This window comes from Zalophus californianus, chromosome 5 (assembly GCF_009762305.2).
Source record: "Zalophus californianus isolate mZalCal1 chromosome 5, mZalCal1.pri.v2, whole genome shotgun sequence".
NCBI lineage: Eukaryota > Metazoa > Chordata > Mammalia > Carnivora > Otariidae > Zalophus > Zalophus californianus.
In genome coordinates this window covers 97,186,456-97,207,853 of record NC_045599.1, presented here as the reverse complement: position 1 = coordinate 97,207,853, position 21,398 = coordinate 97,186,456, and the positions used below count along the sequence as shown (strand labels likewise).

The 21,398-nt window shown below is 36.9% G+C and overlaps 1 protein-coding gene across 2 annotated transcripts in view; it reads left to right on the top strand.

Moving 5' to 3' along the window:
- TENM2 (teneurin transmembrane protein 2) overlaps positions 1-21,398 on the top strand; it is a 1,539,571-nt gene that overhangs the window by 825,572 nt on the left and 692,601 nt on the right. The gene's annotated exons all lie outside the window — the stretch shown is intronic.

The window sequence follows — 21,398 nt, the reverse complement described above, 5'->3', positions numbered from 1 at the left end:
AATCCTACAGCGTTATCTCATCAGTGAGCGGATTAAGGGAGCTCTCTCTGCTGAGGGGTCTGAATAAGCATTTTCATTTACTCCCTGCTGGGTCATTGACAAATGGAGGCTGTAACTGGGAACAGTTAAAAGCATATACAGCAAACAAACCTATAGTTTCTTGAGTAGCTTCGGTCCTTACTGGATTTGTGCTACTTTGGGAAGGCTGATGCCATCTAACCTAGCAGTCAACTGATTTCTGTTGTGCCCCCCAGAGAGTGTTGTGTGCAGGCTGTGGGAAGGGTAGGGAGGATTAAGATGGAGAAAGTCAGGCCTGCCCTTTATAGAAATATTTTATAGTCCTATTTCTCCTCTCTTTCTATTCCTTGTTCAAATCCACATGCTCAGTAATGACATTCACTGTCTAATGACCCTATTAGACGTGCCAATAAAACTTATCTCCAAAACGTGGATTTTTGTCTACCTCGATCAAATTCAAAACCTGCCTTTTATATCCCTACTTCAAAATCCCAAGAGACCACTAACTCTATTCAATTTGATTATAAGATTGGACAAAATATAATAATGATGAAAAATAGATTGATGCAATGTTAGGTTGAATAATATAAAATTGTCATTTTTGTGGGATAAAACAGTTGAATTTTGGTAATTTCATATAGCTCAATCTGAAGTTTTCAGCTAATATATATCAGTTAACTGGGTTTTATTGAGGACAGGAGGTAAATAACATCTGATGACTAGGAAAATTCACACACTCTCCACAATACTTCATATATGTTCCAGGTGATTGTCGTATAGCCTATCATTTAATCTTCTAACAATCTTATTATCAACTAAAGAAAACTAAGACTGAGTAATCATCCCAGGGTCACGCAGTGAAAGCAGGAGGGCCAGGTTAAAACTAAACTAAACTTTTTATGACCTTAAAGCCCACATTTATTTTATATTTTCTCAAAAATGATCCAAATGATTGAATGGTGCACCTGATTCAGGAAAGGCCGAAAGGGAAACCATTTGGAGGATGGGAGAAGAGAGGATTCTTGAGGCTTGAGAATCATATGTGTAGGCAGTAAGGCTGTCTGTGTTTAGATTCAGACTTGAGGAAGAAAACTCATATGACTTACAGTGGTGGCTTATTTTATGCAGCGGTGTTTCTGTAGAATGTAGAGAGCACAGCACTTTTTTAACTCACAGCCTTTCCTGTGTCAGTGTAGGGTTCAGATCCATAATGCTCCCTCCTCTCCCTATATAGGATGCGGTAATTTTCCTGCTCTGACGTCTAACAGTTTGTACCCAACAGCCATCCATTTAGATATATTTTGTCCTAGGTCGTTATCTCATGGCTTCTTATACTTAAATATTATCTCCTTACCCAGGTTAGAACCCCTTCCAATGAAGAAACAATGTCTTATCTTGACTTTACATTTTCTACAGGCTTTGTTCCAGTGTTGAGTATATAACAGGTCACTAAATACATTTTGACTGGTTGATCAGTTAAGGTCCTTGAACTAAATTTCACTCCCAGATCTACCATTGATCCCTTTATACAGGAGGAATATCAAGGGCACTAACCATTAACATCAGAATTTCTAAGACATTGAATCATTCAACCTAGAATATCTTTCTCTATGCTAAAATACATTTTCTTGAATAAGGTTCTGTGTGTGTAATACACATTTATTACATGTTGAAGTCAAAGTTTCAAGAGCTAAAATCGTTATATTACTTTCAAAAAAAGAGAAAAATTCAACGTGCCCCAAAGCTCATTGTTTAATCTCATATAACTTTTAATTAAAAATTTTAGTTCACTAAGAGAAGACAATGGAGATTCAGAAAATTTTAACCAATTCATCTAAATGTCAAAATTGTCTGAATTTATCATTTCTTAGAAATTATTTTTGACCTATAATTCATAACCAAAAGGTGATTGTTTCTTAAAACACACACAACATGGGGCACCTGGGTGTCTCAGTTAAGCATCCTACCCTTGGTTTCAGCTCGGGTGGTGATGTCAAGGCCGTGAGATTGAGCCCCATGTCCACTCCGAGCTCAGCATGGTGTCTGCTTGAGATTCTCTCCTTCCCTCTCCCTGTGCCCTTCCCTCTGTTTGTACCCTCTCTCCCTCTCTAAAAATAAATAATAAAAGCTTTTTTAAAAAAAGCCTGCTGATGGGTATTAAGGAGGGCATGTACTGCATGGAGCACTGGGTGTTATATGCAAACAATGAATCATGGAACACTACATCAAAAACTAAAGATGTAATGTATGGTGATTAACCTAACATAATAAAAATAAATAAAATAAATAAAATAAATAATAATTAATTAATTAATTAAAATAAAAAATAAAATACAAACACACACATGTGCACACACATATCTATACACACATAGCTAGTTTGGATTTAGATAAGCACTCCCAGAAACATGTCAAATTAAATTTTAAGTTAATTTTAACTTCAGTATGACATTTACATGATGAATCTTTTAAGATGTAGTAAATGAGTACGTTAAGATGTTTAAAACCACATAGAAAACATTCTGAAACTGAAGAATCATGTTACAAAATGTTGGAAATTAGAACCTTGATTCACCATTTTGTGAGCGTAGACTAAATGGAGCCTAAACATTTAATTGAAGTTAAAATTAGAGTTAATGATACCAGATATTTAATCAACCAATGCCTTAAAATACCCAGCAAGGAGCAGTTTGGGAAGTGCACATTTGAGCTTTAAAGTATTTTGGTATTCTTTGTAGCCAGTATGTGTCTGTGTTAGGTTAGGTCTTATTGAGCAATGCATATCAAGATGCCTATACTTTAGATGCCCATATAACATCAAACAAAGTGGTTATGAAACAGCAAAACCTCTGCAGGAAGCAAAGAGATATCTCAAATAGTACATAATCAAACCTGGAAAATGGTACATCATCAGATGAATGCTTAAGTTTATATAATGTTTTTAGTTAATCTCTCTCTTGCTTGCCAGAAACAGAGTCATTCATGTTCCTTCAGTAAGGCGTGGGAAGGTGGGATTTTATATGAGAATAATAATATGGAAAGTTGACCCATTAGACCTATGGATGATGAAGATAGAGCTGTTATGAACAAAGGTAGATTCTTCTAGGGACAGACTGTCCTAGTTACAAAAATGTACCAGAGACCTCTGCCCAATAGAATTCATGCTTCATCATCCTAGTGCTTTGACCATGATGTAGGAAGCTTGGCTTCTGTGTGTGTGTTCTCTCTACTCTTTGCCATGATTCACTCTTATCTTTTCTCTACTTCATGGCATTTCTTACTCACCGTTCCTTTCACATGGCCTATCATGGTCTGACTAGTGTCTCAATTTGACCTCTTACCTTCAACTCCAATTCTTAACTACTTAATTCTTTTCCTCACATGAATTCAAATTCCCAGAATAGTAGCTCAGTTACATTTTTTTATTGTTTGTTTTTTGGTGCCAGATCTTTTTGCCACAAACTGCCTATAAGTCAGGGCTCACTTCTAGTTAATTAGCCAAGATTTGGTGTGATAGAGATGATGTAACAGTCAAATAGGCAATAACATTGTCAAATAAACCTGAGCATTTGAGAGGGACAGAAGGTGACATAGACAATCATGTGCCATGATAGATAGGTTTCAGAAGCAAACAACATCCAGGCTATTCATAGCCAGAGACAAAGGTTGCCAAAATTAATTTTCAGTATCTCAAATTAAGTGGATTAAAAAAAAATCCCTTGCCTGAGCCAGTAAAAAGCAAGTATTTCTATACTCAGATATTTGATTTTTTTTTTTTTTTTGCCTTGAGACAGGGTCATGTGGTTTTATCTCCAGTACCTCTGCTCACTAAAAGAGAGAGAGATAAATGAGACCCAGATTCTGAATATTCTGGACTTTGAATAAACAGGCTGTGGCATGGCTAGAACTAGATGTGGCAAAAGCCAATGAATTTATCCAGGAACTCTGGAGAAGCATTTATCATGTATGGGTTATAGTAGGCATTAGTGAATTAAGCTTATCCCTGGGTATGGTGGGTTCTTGGCACAGTCAAATATTGACATGGCATTTTAGTATGCCTTCTGACTGGTTGCAGAAATCCTTATTATTTCATGAATTAGTTCCAGCAATGCAGATTCCATGTGTTTTTAGGGAGCTTTGGGCTCAGCATTAAAGAAAATATTGCTGTTGTGTTGGAGTGTGAAATTTATGCAGAATAGAGTCCAAATGTGACTTGGCCACCTGAGGCTTCGAAAGGTGTAAAAGTTAGCTAATGCAACACTTTATCAGTCAGCTCTTGCCTTATTGGAGTGTCTGTGATTGCTCTAAAAAAATTATCTTTAGAAAAAAAATTTAATTAAAAAGCTTTATTTTTTTCATATATCGAAAGAACATTGGTACATGATATTAATTTATAGTATTCTTTGAGTGCTGGACTCTCCATATTCACCCTCAGTTTGTATGGCACAATTGTGTTTTTCATGTTTTCCTAACACTTTTCAAATCTTTCTAATAAGTGGGTTAGGATATATTCTCTTGCATTTCTCTCTTGCCTTAAGAAAGTCACCAGTTGAGTTGTTCCTGTCAAATTTCTTTTAATATCCCTACCCTTTAGTGTATTAGACACTACATATATCATGATGAGACCTTTTAATAGCTAAACATGAAGTGACTTAAATGTTCTGGATAAATTAATTTGCTTAGAAAAAAAGTCCTAATTGGAGCTGGACTTAAAGCATTTTCTTTCGTAGACTGAGGGCATGTCCATACTTACCTTTGAACAAAAATGGCATTCTACTAATGGATCTCACAGTCAACCTTATTTCAGTGATCAAAAAGTAAGAGTTAGGGCTCAGATGGTCATGAAAGGGAGATGGGATGTGAAATGAGCAATGAACCTGGAGTGAGAAGGTCTATGTCTAACTCTGCCCTAATTATCTCTATGACCTTGGGTGCCTCATTTTTCTCCCTGGGTCTAGTTTTCCCCTCTGTAAAATGAAGTCTATAGATTTCTCACTCTCCAAGGATTATTTGCCTATATTATTTATTTCATACCTGATGGGAAATACATTCCTTCTGGCAATTTATAAAGTTGGAATATAAAAATATAAATCTATCTGAAAGCCCAACTTTAAAGTAAGATAACAGTGTCCTGGCAGAGCACAAAAATGAACAAATCTCAACTAGATCTATTCTAAGAGATAATGCCTTGATGTGGAGGATGCCATGCCCTAAGAGATAGGAGTTGTTGCTATAATGTCCCATTTTGTCCATTTTATCCAACAAAAATGTCTATGTCCTAATAGAAAAATGAATGATTTCACCTGTGCAAATCCATGGGCATCTATGTGCAAGTGGTGGTATATTCGTTTCCTAGAGTTGCTATAACCGAAGACCACAAACTGCGTGGCTTGAAACAACAGAAATTTATTCTCTCACTGTTCTGCTGGCCAGGAGTCCAAAGGCAAGGTGTCCATAGGGCTGTACTCCCACTGGAGGCTCTATGGGAGGATCTGTTCCTTGACTCTTCCAGGTTCTGGAGGCTATTGGCATTCCTTGGCTTGCAACTGCATCTCCCTCTGCTCCACCTTCACCACCTTCTCTGTGTGTCTGTCTCACTCCCTTTCTCATGTAAGGACACATGTGAGGGCAGGGAGGGCCCACCCAGATAATTCAGGATAAGTGTCTCCTCTCAAGATCACACTTAATCACGTCTTTAGCTCTATGGGGCAACATGCATTATTTTACCATAAAAGATAGTATTTGCAGGGTCTGGGAATTAGGACACAGACACAGATTTCTGAGGGCCACCATTCAGCCCACTATAGGTGCGATAACAGGTAACTGGTTAGCATGAGTTTCACTACTGTGTGACTACCCATGCAGTACTGGATGATTATTGCACATAGGAACACAGGCTCAGTGTTGCCAGATTTTCAACTTTAAAAGAAAAGCTAGAAGCCTAGATTTTATGTCTATGTGTTTATAAGTTAAATCCCCTGATCCTTGATGTTGGCTCATTGGGAAAGAAGAAGTCTACATGTGCCAAATAAAACCCATGTATGGGCCACATTCACTTCAAGAGCTGCCAGTATGCAATCTCAAAAAAAAAAAAAAAAAAAAAAAAAAAAAACCAGAGTAAAATTTCCTTTGAAAGGGCACTTTGTATGCATATTCATTAACTCAACAAATATTTCTTTAGCACCTAATAGAATAATATTTATTTTTGATTGACCAGGGGAGACCTTGCTGCTTTGAGAAAAGAACTCCCAAAATGCAACTCTCATAGTTCTTAAGAAGAAAAGAAAAAAAAAGCATTAGCTCCATATTTCCTTTCTGGGGATGTTACTACCTAGGAATCTGTGGCCTTCACTGAGATCAACGGGGCTTCCTGATCCTGGAATGAAGTTAATATTAAAGTTCAAAATCTTAAATCTGATCTGATCCTTGAGTGCTTTGGAGATAGCAGTGTCCCTAGGTTGCCTAATAGCTTACATTTATTGGGTATTCATCTTGACTATACTGATTGTGATTTTTTTTTAAAGATTTTATTTATTTGACAGAGAGAGACACAGCGAGAGAGGGAACACAAGCAGGGGGAACGGGGGAGGGAGAAGCAGGCTCCCCACGGAGCAGAGAGCCTGATGTGGGACTCGATCCCAGGACCCCGGGACCGTGACCTGAGCCGAAGGCTTAACGACTGAGCCACCCAGGCGCCCTGACTGTGATATTTTTATAGATAATGATGGCAAAACCATTCACATTTCATGTAGACCTTCACTGCTATGGAGTCAGCATTGCTAGCTTAGGCCAGCAGGTTAAAATGTCAAATGCTTCAATTTCATTCATCATTGGCTGCGAAGCTGTGTGTTTTTGTTTTTGTTTTTGTTTTTTTTAATACAGAGGAGAAAGTTCTTGCAGGTGACCAATCTGCTTTCGGTAGCTGTGAGACCTTGCTCAAGTTCCCTCGCCTTTCTCATTCAAAAAATAGAGATAAACAGATATATCTTAAAAGTTTTCATCACAAGAAAATGATCTGTAACCATGTGTGAGTTGATGGATGTTAACTAGAGTTCCATTCCAATAACCTAATTACCTCCCAAATCGCCCACCTCTAGATAGCATCATATTGGGATTAGGGTTTCAACATATGAATTTCAGGGAACAGTCAGTCCATACATAACACCAGGGGAATCTAATATGCTACCAGAGTGGAGAATCATTCTCTTACTATATAAAAATTTTCACACCTTCCTGAAAATTGGGGTAAAAAGAAATTCCAGGCCTCTCTATTATGAATTAAATCCTCATCCCACCTGGAGGAAGCTAGCAGCACAAACAATAACACATCTGAAGTGGTGCCCAGGGCTAGTCTTACAAGTGTCTAATGGGAAACACAATATTTTGGTATTTCCCAACCTTGATGCTGTTAACAAGAATCATCCCTTGTTTGGGTTGGTTAATCAGCTTGATGAGCAGTTTCTGTGTCGATCTTCCCAAACTGTGTTGGCCAGTTTCCAAATCAAGTGCATAAATTACACACTGCCCTCTCTTCAAGCTGCTCACCACCCTTTAGAATATCAGAAAGGATTTTCTTTGCGCAAATCTGTGTAAGTGGATTGCTTAGACTGGTACTTTGTGGGAGTTGGTCTGATGTGACACCATAATGTGTCACAATATTATGACACTGTGATGACATATTTTAATGCTAAGGAGTAATATTTTGACCAATATCCAAATGTCAGTCTTTTTATAGGTTAGAATCTGCTATATAAGGGTGTTTCCTCGAGGAGTTATTTATAGGTCTTGAGCTTCCAAAGTACCAACCTAAGCACTCTATTCCAGGAACTAAGGGGTAACATATGGCTCAGCTCTACTGGGATTCGCTATCAAAAAGAATGCAAGAGTATGCTGGTAATTCCTTAGGAAAAGATTGAGTAAAATCAGATTTGAAGAACAGAGAAATTTCTATAGGGTCAACTCCTCCTCTATGTGAAAGACACCCTGGGACTTAGAGGACCAATTCTAACTTTCTTCCATTTCTATATGAACTCATGGCAATTTCTCACTGGCTATCACCTTTTAGACTGAGATCCTTCTCTATTCTCATCTCAGGAACTCTAGTGTAGAAATCACCTTGGACCTGAAATTTCTACCAGATTATAGTCCTCTTTGAGAAGCATGAGGGGAAAATAGGGAAGCAAATAGTGAAACCTACTTATTTATATTCCATAGCGAATATTTTCAGTAGTTATGTGACTTGGTTGACACTGTTAGAAGGGTTTAGTTTGGGGATTATTTTTATTAGTAGTATTGTATTTCAAAGTATGTCTGTTTGTTATCTCCGAATTATAAGTCATGGATGGGGGGAGTGAATGTGTGTTTCTGCATATTCAAAATGACCAACCCACCTAACAAAGGAAAAAAGACCTGTCCAAGGAATAGTAAATTTATTCATGGCCTTAAAAACAAGAAGAAAACATGAGCAGTAGCCAATATTTGCATAACAGCTTCTCATGCCTTCACGAACAATAAAAAGATACCTCTACTGGAGTAATCCAGAGTTTTAAAAATACCAAAATAGATAAGTCAGTGAGTTAGGAACAGCAGAATAGCAGGGAGTCATCTCTAAAAAAAAATATACAAGATGTGGATGCATACATCCAGATAACAATGTCAAAAACAACCTATGTATTTCTCCCTATCTACAGAATAAATAACACACAGACACACACATACACACACACCCCCCACCCACCCACCCCTACAGACACACATACCTAGAAAAGAAGAAAAGAAGGATGGAATATTCTGCAACAGATTGCTAACAGTGGGGTAGTGGGAATACATGGTTCTGTATTTTTTAAATGTTTCATAACAAGCCTAGATTACTACTTATATAATCAGAAAACAACAAGAACAACTGTTGAATGCTTTGGAAGTACAGTTTATGTTTTTCTTCTTTTGGCTTGTCTGTACTTTGTGATTACTTCGTAGTCAACGTTTATTGTTTTATATCTCTTCCTAAAAAAGTTACTGTAAAAATACCAACACACTTAAAAAAAAACCCAAGAAACATAGAACTTCTCTGAGTCTCTGTCTTTAGGAAGTTAGATATCCTTCTTTCTTATTCTTATTCATTGGCTAATCGGTTGGCTTATGCCCTCTACCATGGAAAATGCTTTCTCTATTAGCATACATTTGGAGCTTTTATTTTCTAGAATAAATCTCAGTCAGTGTCTGTGGAAATCTGCTCCTGAAACGTTCACAGATCTGTCATGTAGAGAAATAAGATCATGGAATCTTGCTGAAATGTTTATGCAAATATTTCTGAGGGCATATGCTCTACCCTTAAATAACCCACAATACATCAGAAAAGCACAGAGCCCACATGGATTCAAATGCAATCAATCCTCTGTCTCCCGGCATTAAGCATGAACTCTCTGGAAATAGAATCTTTGATCAAGAGTCCCACCCATCTCCCTTCTTATCTGCCTCCAATCCCCATTATCTGAATTGGAAGGAGAGAATTGTCCTTTGCAAAAAGGAGCAACTGAAACTTTGCATTCTCCCAAAGAAAAAAATCATTCTTGAATGTAACTTTTTGATGCAAAAAGGGTATATTTGAAATATTACATAGGCCCCCATGCATAGGCAAGCCCCAAGATCATGTTTAGTCGGCCTAAAGAAACAACAAAGAACAGCAGCTGCCCCAAAAGAAATTCAGCAGACATTCATCATAACTTATATGTACATATTTGGATGATTGAAATCTCATGTTATGAATTTTTCCCTTTTTCCTGCAGTTGTATGACATCCTTTCAAACCTACCATTTTATTTCCCATGTTTTGCATTTCCTGGACTCTCAATATCTACGCTGCTCCCCCTGTCTAGATTGCTCTATTCCTTGTCCCACTTGGTAAACTGATGCTACTACTTCAAAGATAGAAGAAAATGGCTCCTTTTCTCTTAGGGCCTTCCCCGACCCCAAGATGGAAATTGTCGCTTACTCACCTGTGATCCCATAATATTTTCTGCACTTCTCCTGATGCTATCTTTTCATTGAATAAATGATTTGTGCCTTATGAATTGTAGGTTCAGAATTCTGTGAGGGTGGAAACCATGAATACTTGTACTCCAACCATAGTGCATAGTAGGCATTCAGTAAATGTTTATTGAATGAAAGTTTAATCTGATGACATAGTGTTATCTTGCTCTGATAAGAAGAAAACAAAGTTTATCTTTAGTGTGCAAAAGGGATGCTTCTGCCCTCTCAAAATGACGGCATCAAGTCACCTTGTAGCTTTTCTAAAACCTCCAGAGAAATCCATCCCTTGGGGGGGGTGGCGGGGAGTAAAAAAGTTTGAGTGCACGTCTATTAAATATCTTTTTCCAGTTTTATTGAGAAGTAATTGACATACACCACTTTATAAGTTTAAGATACACAGCCTGATGATCTGATTAATGTATATCGTGAAATGATGATGATAGGTTCAACTAACATCCATCTTTTCATATAGCTACAAATAAAAAGAAAAAAAAGAATAAAAGGAAAAAATTTCTCCTTATGATGAGTACTCTTAGGATTTACTCTCTTCACAACTTCCTTATAAATCGTACAGCAGTGTTAGCTATAGTCATTGTGTTGTACATTACATCCCTGGTGTTTATTTATCTTGTAACTGGAAGTTTATACCTTTTCATTAAATATTTTTTAATAAGCTCATATAAAGTATCTAGCATTTGCTTTGATAGCTGTACAAAATCAGTCTTCTGACAAATTTCATGGTGCCTTTTTTTTATTTAGATAAACTTCAATAATTAAAGTGTCCAGTGAAATTCTGACAATTTGGAGAGCTGTGAATTAGGAAGCAATGTTGAATGATGCAATGTGACAGCAGTATGCAATAATTGGAAATGTATTCATCTTAGATAAGAAAGGTCATTCCTTCCCAGTTCCACTAGCTCATTTGGAAGTCAAAATGCACGGCAAAATACCATGGGCTAGGCATGAGTGGGGTTTAGTTGAGTATCCTGCCCCTTGCTGCCAGGAGGAAAGGGTACTGGAGAATAAAGCATGGGCACTGCATTCAGAATTCCAGTTTTGTGACTTATTCATTATATTAACTGAGCTAAATTTCTTAATCCGAGTGTGGATAATTTCTTCTTTAAATTTGAGTTATAATAATACCTATTTTAGAAGTTTGTTGAGAGGATTAAATGAAATCATTCATGCATAAATCTTACTGTAATATCTGGCATATACTAAGCCACCTGGGATTTAAACCTCTGTCTGTCTGTCTAGCTGCGTAAATGGACAAAATTATTTAACTTTACTGAATTTCATCCTACGAATCCATCATACACTGTATGGTACTTACCAAAAAATATGATGACATTTATTAAGTGCCCAGCATTTGTAGCTGCTCAATCAATGACTGATATTACTATGTATTAAAATAATCTCTATTGAACTCATTCAAATGAATTGCTGTAAGCTCTTCACAGTCTTGTCTCTTCTTACGGTATGTGTGTAGAAATATCTTAGCCCAATTTGGCTGTCCTTTGTTACCGACAGCTATCTTCAGCCTTTTTGAAAGTCTATATTATATATTCCCATATGGTTTTTCCTGAATTTTTGTTTTTTCGAGTAAGTATTGTAGGAGTGATTGAAGTGGAAGGATTAAAAATAGGAGAAAGATTTCTCTAACAGTACACTTTATACCTGTATCTAACAATGGTAAAGACAATAAGAAAGCCTGGTCCTGACTCGACTTGTTTCATCTGGAGAACTCTGTTCTCTTCTGCATATAGGATTATATAGAGTAGGTGTTGGTAACTGAGTGAATGGAAAAAGGTATATATTTTTTTCAATTTTATAAGTCGGAATCTTAGATGGAGAAAAAGCAATCAGTCAGCAATGGTTTCTGTTTAATCACTGCCCTCTTCCCTTCTGAGCCAGATTCTTGGTCCTGCTGTAGAACGACTCTTGCCCCTATTTTAGTTTTGACATATATAAATAAGGAGATTGAGCGTGATCTTCAGGAGTTTCTTTAAACTTGAACAATCTGTAGTCTTATAATTTTAAGTAATGTTGCCGTAATCAGAATTCATTCCCATGCTTCCTGGTTTAGTATCTCTTTTACATTACATCTTAGTGTATTACCTTCTGTACTTGGGAGAGCTTCGTGTCTTTCATAGAGTTCCCCGCCTACAGCTGAAGCCCAGGGTGTCTGAACACATGGAGTAGACGCAGTAGGAGAGCTGAGATGAAGAGTAGTTTTGATAGGAGGAGCCTCGAAACCTTTTAAAAAGTGTATTTACAGGTACAATCATATAAAGAATTGATTGGGTTCTGTTGATTGGTACAGAAATAAGTGACTAACTGGGCTAGCTTATAAAAGAACAAATGAATCACAGATTTAAAGTTAAAATTCCCTAATGCTGAAAAGATTTTCTTAGCCCTTGTAAACTCTAAAATATCTGTTGTGAGGATCAAAAATACAAGTGACAGAAGTTACAGCCTCCACAGAGCCCAGTATTTGTGGGTCCTCTGGAAATATCCCAACATATTTGAAGCTGAAGAGTGGACTAGCGAAGAAGGGAATGGCTACTCGTCTAAAATTAAATTAGGTGGGGTGCACTTTGTTTGTCACTGACTTTATCTATCACGAACAAAAATTTTTTTATGGTCCTTGACCATTTTTTCGAGAACAGTCCTTTGTACTAAGCAATATAGAATGTACCTGAAATATTGTTGCTTAAAGTATGATCTGCGGAACAAACTGCTACCAATCCACAGTAATATATAGGGAGAAACTCAGAATATTAGAAACTTTTAGAGCACTTTGATATTACCAAGATACCCATTTTGCTAGTAATTCATTTTTTATTTTATTTCTGTGTCAGACTGGAAACTTTAAAAAAAATTACTTCACACAGATAATTTGAGAAACAATGCTCTACAAGGAATAAAATTTAAAAATAAGGAATAAGAATCAGGAACGAAGCTGGAAAAGGCTGGCTGAGTGTTTGCGTGTGAATATCTGTGCCTATGAGCAGTGCGCGTGCGAACTTCAGGCACTCTTTATTTAGTTTTGACTGTCAGGCCCTGAGCACACTTTATTTCCAGTATCTCTCTCACTCCCTCTCTCTCTCTCTCTCTCCCCATTATGATTTTTAATCCTCAAGGAATTCTGGGTGATGGGTGCTTTTTAATTTTTTCGTTTTGGCCCAAAGAGGATTTTCTCACAATACAGCAGTTATCAGAAGAAAGGCCTGATGATTTAAGTTTTTACTCTCATTGCATCAATCTCGTGTTGTCAAAACGGGCTCGTGATCGGTGAGCAAAGTTCCCTCCCAAGCGCGCCCACTGGGAGCAATCCGCCTGGCTCAAGACTCCCATTCCGGTGGATGGAGGCCCCAGCGCGCACGAGTGCTGTTGAGGAAATGGACAGATTTACGGTGCCGTCGCTGCCTTGGGTTTCAGCGGGGCCGCGCGGCTTCTGGGCCGGCAGGCGGACTCAGATGTCTGTTTGTAGCTGCCCTCAAATGTGAGCCCTGCTGCTGATGCACGTCACAAATGGAAGTAATAGCATTTGAAGTAGTCCGGCCAGAAGCCCAGGAGCAATCTAACTGCATTAACTCCCCCGGCTGCGTGGAGAAGGCTGAGGAGGGTACGTGGCTCCACTGAGCTGACGTGAAGAAAGCAGCAGTACGCAAGTCCATGACAGCAAGGAGCGTGGGAGCCTAAAGAGGTTTCACTTACTGCCCTCAAATAAATGACCCCGGAGTATCACAGGATGCCTCATAGCATGGTTGGCAAACCTTGCTAAACATTAGAAGTAGTTCCCTTTATTTTTGAGGGGTTTCTACCATTTTTGTTTCTCCTTCCTGCATCTTCGCGCCTGGATGACAACTGCTTTAGGCACAAGAATATGCTGTATGTATTTTTACTGGTGATTTCAAAGTATGGGGTGAGACCTGAAAGCTTCCTTGATATTGTTTTCAAAGACTACAGTCTATAATTGTTATTAAAAAATAAACTGAGAATCAAAGTCGTTCCCAGTTTATTATAATAAATAATGGCCCAACAAGTTTTCTTGTAATAGTTTTTAGAACTCAGGCACTTCGCTCTCTGAATTTGAACTCCAGGAAACCTCATTACCCAGCACTTTGTCTTTTCACAGCCTTGTTTGTGCTGTGAGTTAGATCAGATTTCCTAGGTATAGTGGGTACCTAGGTATAGAGTACCTCTCTACCAACATCTTTCATTTATTTAGCACATTTTTACTTAGAATTGTCTTCAAACAGAGCTGTTAAGCTGCCTTGGGTGTTTTGTGTCATTCACTCTCATGGCCACACCATGAGGTGGGAGCTAATATTCTCCCCCATTTGCAGGTAAGCAAACTGAATCCCTTAAAAAAGTAAGTAATTTGCCTAAGATCTAAGGACCATGAAAGTTGTTTTTTGTCTCTATAAGACATTGAGACATTTATTAGTTAACAAGACATGTGAAATGTTTAGTTTCAACTGATGAGAATTGAAATATATATGTATATACATATAGATTCATTTGTGTATTCATATGTTGTGTATGTGTGTGTGTGCGTATCCTCTAAAAAATGGCAGATAAGCTAATCTGGACAGTGCAAGAAAGGTAAGATATGGAGACCATGGTCCCCAACTTTCCCAAAGTGTGTATCCAATAGGAAGATCAAATATGTATCCAGAAAATGAATGTGCACACTGGAATATGATATGAGATGAACTCTGAGGTCTTCCTCCCAAACTCAAGGTTCTATGACTTCTGATTAGGATAATCAAGGAAAGCCTTCTGAAGGAGATGAAATATGAATAGAGATTAAAGACCTTGATTGTTCAGGATGGGAAAGCAGAGGATTACCAGGAGACAGAACAGGGAAGCAAGAAATGGGAATATTCAGAGAAGATATGACTTGGGTGGAATATGCACACAATAGGGATTCGTATGAGTTAAAGCAAAATAGTAGATGGGGGTCAGAGAATCAACAACCTAGAAAAACAAGCCAAAAATAAGCCAAAAATAAGGTAGGAAGGAAGTTTCCTGAACTTGCAGGGACCACGTTCATGGTGGTTGTGGGGAGATTTGTGATGGGCTTGAGTACAACTGGGGGCCGAGGCTTTGGAAAGACACTGCAGGCAGAGAAGCTGCCCTGGTGGCCATCGCTCCTTTATAGCACATAGTGGGGTGGAATGCATAGAGACAGAAAGGAAAATTCGAAGGAAATTCAGGAAGGGTCAAATCAACAAAAATCAACAGCATGGTTTAAGAATGACACACACTGGGTCTTAATTAAGTCCAAAACCTGCTCTGTCACTTGCCAGACTTGTAGTCTTGGACAACTATTGAACCTCTCAGGGGCGCTAAGGCTTCAGGTTTAAGCCATGTTGAGTCTCTGACTATATCTATAAGGAAGGACACATCTAGAGCATGAATGGGCAGACTAGGATAACAATTGAGGTCTTAACCCCAAATGCCACCCTACCAGCAGTGTCAAAATGTTGATAGAAACAGTGTATAGGTATTTACCAAGTGTCAAATGAGGAACATATACATCTCACTGATGTAATTTCTCAGGGGCTAAGTATACTCACTGAGGACTGTGATGTAATACTTTGCTGGATATATAGAGAAAAATAAATAGACATTCCAGGTGAGGGTGCCAGTAGCAGCCTCACTTGGACACCAGAATATTCCTTGTGAAACTCACAGGGCAAGAAAACCACTTCAATGGAATGCAAGAAGATAAAGCTCCAAAGGGAGATTGGGACCAGATTAGAAATGCCTTTGAATTTGCAGATTTAGCAAATAAAATTACAGGATACCCAGTTAAATTTGAATTTCACGTAAACAACAAGTAATTTTTGGCATAGCTGGTCCCAAGCAAAATTATTGTTTATTTGAAATTCAAATTTAACTGGGTATCCTATATTTTATCTGGCAGCCCTACACTGAATGCCATGGGAAAGCAACTGGATTTGATTTTCAGTAAGAACCCTTTGAAGGGTATTTGAGCAATACTATGACATGATGAAACAATTTCTAGGATGATTAATTTGGTGTGCAGGGTAGAGGCGAGACTGTCAATAGGGAGGGTACCTATGATGGTCTAGGGATAATACAGATAAGAGCTGATGAGACTTTCCTGTCCACCTTCTCTTAAACCCTGTTTCCATGCTTCCCTGTCACAGCTGTTGTTCCTTGTTCCTAATGTAGTATCTACCTTCTCAGAATACCTAAGACCTGAACAAGAGTTCCTTGAACCCAACATTTTCTGTCTTCAGGATAAAGTTTCTCTCTAATATGATTCCTTCTTGCCCTTTTTTTTCTTCATATTTTGGACAATTAGAAGCATGTTGTTAACATGGCTGTTCTAGGTTAAATTATCACTTCTCTGAGATGAAAATAATTGTCAATTTTCTTTTTAAAATTTTTTAAAATCCAAGTTCAGATGACTTTCCAGTTTCCTTTTTGGTTTACACCAGTGCCTTCTGGATGTGCCTTTTCAGAAGATTCCAGTGAGAAGCCCAAGGGGTACACAACATTTAAGTTACTGTTTTTGAGAGCATTCCCTACTCATTTGATCTAGCCACTCTGGCTTAAGTGGGTGGGTAGAATTACTCAGTCTCCCCTCATTTCCCGTCAGTTTTATTGACAGTTGATATATATCACTGAATAAATTTAAGACATACATCATCATCATGATGGTTGATTTACATATATTCTGAAATGATGACCAAAATAGGTTCAGCTACTTCCATCTTCTCCTATAGATACAATAAAAATAAAAGAAAGAAGAAAAGAATGAACATCTCTACTTGTGATGAGAACTCTTAGGATTTACTCTCTTACCAACTTCCCTATGCATCACACAGTGGTGATAGCTTATAATCACCATGCTGTCCGTTACATCCCCAGTACTTACTTATCTTATAACTGGAAGTTTTCACCTTTTGACCACCTTCCTCCAATTCTTCCTCCCCTGACCCCCCACCCCCACCTCTGGTAACCATAAATCTGATCTCTTTTTCTGTGATTTTTTTCTTTTAGATTACACATATAAATAAGATCATTCAGTATTTGTCTTTGGCTTATTTCACCATGCCTTCAAGGTCTATTCATGTTGTTGCAAATGGTAGAATTTTCTCATTTTTATGGCTAAATAATATTCCATTTTTATATCTGTATCTCTATCTATATATATATAATCACTCATCTATCTTTATTCATTCATCTATCTATGGACACTTAAGTTGTTTCCACATCTTGGCTATTATAAATAATGCTGCGCTGAACATGCGGGTACAGATAGCTTCTTTAGTTCATGCTTTCCCTACCTTTGGATATAGTCCCAGAAGTGGAATTTCAGTAGTTCATTTTTAATTTTTTGAGGATCCTCCATACTGTTTTCTATAGTGGTTATACCAATTAAATTAAAATCCCACCAACAGTGCACATTTCTCCATATCCACACCAGCATTTGTTTTTATCACCTGTGTTTTTGTTAATGACCATTCTAATAGGCATGACATGATATCTCTCTATGGTTTTAATTTGCATTTCCCTAATGGCTAATGAAGGTGAGCATCTTTTCATGTATCTGTTGGCCTTTTGTACATCTTCTCTGAAGAAATCTGTTCAGGTCCTTTGCCCATTTTTTTGTTCATTGGGTTATTTGGTTTTTTGCTATTGATTACATGAATTATTTATGTTTTAGAAATTAACCTCTTATCAAATATATGGTTCACATATATTGTTCCCATTCTGTAGGTTGCCTTTCATTTCGTTGATGGTTTCTTTTGTGTGCAGAAGTTTTTTATTTTGATGCAATCCTATTTGTTTATTTTTTTATTTTATTCCTTGTGCTTTATGTGTCATATTAAAAAAAAATCATTACCAAGACCTATGTTAAGAATCTTTGTTCCTATGTTTTCTTCTAGAACTTTCATGTTTTCAGACCTTACATTAAATCTTTAATCCATTTGGAGTTAATTTTTGTGAGTTGTATGAGATATAGGTCCAGCTTCATTCTTTTACATGTGAATATCCATTTATCCCAGCACCATTTATTAAATGACTGCCTTTTCTCCCTAGAGTACTCTTGGCTCCCTTGTGAAATATTGTTTGATCATATTTGCTTGGGTTTATTTCTGGGCTCTCAATTCTGTTCCTTTGGTCCATTTGTTTTATGTCAGTACCATACTGTTTTGATGACTATGGCTTTATAGCATAGCTTAAAAATCAAGAAATTGATAACTCCTGCTTTGTTCTTTCTCAAGACTCTCTGGTGATTCAGGGTCTTTTCTGGTTCCATATAAATTTTCGGAGTGTTTTTAGTAGTATTGACATTTTAACAATATTATTTTTTCTAATGGATGAGCATGGATACCTTTCAATTTATTTGTCTCTTTTTCTATTTTTTTTTCTATCAATGTCTTATATTTTTCAATGTAGAGATCTTTCTCCTCTTTAGTTAAATTTATTACTTGGCATTTTATTGTTTTTGATGCTATAGTAAATGGGATTAATTTCTTTATTTCTTTTTCAGAAATATTGTTGTTAATGTATAGAATTGCTACTTATATTTGTATGTTAATTTTGTATCCAGCAATTTTACTGAATTCACTGCTTGGATCTAACAGTTTTTTGATTGAGTTTTTAGGATTCTCTGTATATAAAATCATGTCACCTACAAATAGAGACAATTTTATTTCTTTCTTTTTGATTATGATACCTTTGATTTTTTTTTTTTCATATTTGATTGCTCTTGCTAGGACTTCCAGTACTGTGTTGAATAGGAGAGGTAAGAGTGGGCACCCTTGTTTTGTTCCTGATCTTGGAGGAAAGGCTTTCATCCTTTCACCATTGAGTATGATGTTAGTTGTAGGCTTAACGTTTATGAGCTTTATTATGTTGAGATATGTTCCGTCTGTGCCTAATTTATTAAGAGTTTTTATCAAAAATGGGTATTAAATTTTGTCAGTTGTTCTTTTCTGTATCTATTGAGGTGATGATATGATTCTTTTATTTCAGTCTATTAATGTGATGTATCATACTGATTGATCTGTTATGTTGATATATTAAACCATTCTTGAATTCCTGGGATAAATCCTGCTTGATTATGGTGAATGATCCTTTCGTGTGCTGCTGAATTCAGTTTACTATTGTTTCATTGAGAATTTTTGCATTTATGTTTATCAGGAATATTGGCCTGATACATAATATAGTTTTCTAGTAGAGTCTTTTTCTGGTTTTGGTATGAGGATAATACTGACCTTGTAAAATGAGTCTGGGAATATTCCCTCTTCTTTGGGTTTCTTGTTTGTTTGTTTTTGGGATTTTTTTTTGGGGGGGAAGGGCTTGATAAAGACTGGTGTTAATTCTTCTTTAAATATTTGGTAAAATTCACCAGTGAAGCCATCTGGTCCTGGGCTTTTCTTCATTGGGAGATTTTTGATACTGATTCAATCTCCCTAGTGGCTATTGGCCTATTTAGATATTCTATTTATTTTTCATTTAGTCTTGCTAAGTTGTATGTTTCTAAGAATTTTTCCATTTCTTCCAGGTTGTTCAGTTTGTTGGTGTATAGTTGTTAATAGTAGACTCATGATCCTTTGAATTTCTGTGTCATCAACTGTAATGTCTCCTTTTTATTTATGATTTTGTTTATTTGAGCCCTTTCTCTTTTTTTCTTGGTCAGTCTAGCTAAAGGCTTGTCAATTTTATCTTTCAAAGAACCAACACTTAGATTGGTTAATCTTTTCCATTGTTTTTCTGTTTTCTATTTCATTTCTTTCTACTCTTCTTATTTCCTTTCTTCCACTAACTTTGAGTTCAATTTGTTCTTCTTTTTCTAGATCCTTAAGTTATAGAGTTAGGTTGTTTATTTGGTATTGTTCTTGCTTTTTAGTGCAGGCGTTTAGCTATGACCTTCCTTCTTAGAACTGCTTTTGCTGCATTCCACAAATTCTGGTATGTTGTGTTTTCATTTCATTTGTCTCAAGAAACATCTTTATTTCCCTTTAATTTCTTCTTTGATCAGTTTATTGTTCAAGAGGGCGTTGTTTAATTTTCACATGTCAATGACTTTTTCAGTTTCCCTCTTGTTATTGATTTCTAATTTTATGCCATTGCAGTCAGAGAAGATAGTTGGTATGATTTCAGCATTGTTGAATTTGCCAACTTTTGTGGCCTAACATATGGTCTGTCCTGGAAAACGCCCCATGTGCCCTTGAGAAGAATATGTATTGTACTATCATTGGAGAGAATGTTCCGTATATGTCTCTTGGGTCCATTTTGTCCATAGTGTTGTTCCAGGTTCCCCTCTTTGCTGTTCTTTTGCATTTCTGAGGGCTGAGTGAATACAGGTGTAGCTCAGAGATATTATGGGTTCAGTTCTAGACCATAGCAATAAGGTGAATATTACAATAAAACAAGTCAAATGAAGTTTTTGATTTCCCAGTGCATATAAAAGTTATACTATACTCTAATCTACTAAGTGTGCAATAGCATTATGTCTAAAAAAACTTACATAATTAAGAAATACTTTATTGTTAGAGAATGCTAACCATCATCTGAACTTTCAGCAAGTCATAATCTTTTTACTGGTCGATGGTCTTGCCTCAATATTGATGGTTGTTGACTGATCAGGGTGATGGTTGCTGGAGGTCAGAGTGTCTGTGGCAATTTCTTAAAATAAGACAACAATGAAGTTTGTTTCATTGATTGACTCTTCCTTTCATGAGTGATTTCTCTGTAGCATGCAATGCTGTTTGATCACATCTTACCCACAGTGGAACTTCTTTCAAAATTGGAATCAGTCCTCTCAAACCTGCCTCTGCTTTATCAACTAAGTTTATGTGATATCTAAATGCTTTGTTGTTACTTCAACAATTTCCACACTATCTTCACCAGTAGATGCCATCTCAAGAAACATTTTCATTGCTCATTCATATGAAGCAACTCCTCATCGGCTCAAGTTTTATCATGAGATTGCAGCAATTCAGTCACATCCTCAGACTCCACTTCTCATTCTAGTTCTCTTGCGGTTTCTACCACATCTGCAGTTACTTCTTCCAATGAAGTCATGAACCCCTCAAAGTCATCCACAGGGTTGAAATCAGCTTCTTCCAAACTTCTGTTCGTGTTGATATTTTGACCTCTTCCCATGAAACAGAAATACTCTTTTTTTTAAATGAAAAAGTGTTATTATTACTTATGTAAGCATTTGATGCCAAAGAAACAAAGGTAATTTTATAAACTCAGAATGTTTGCAAGTGCATGAAATTTCCATTTTATTGTAGTTTTCTATCACCCCAGCTCAAATGCATTTCTCTACAACTATTCCAGCATAGCTCC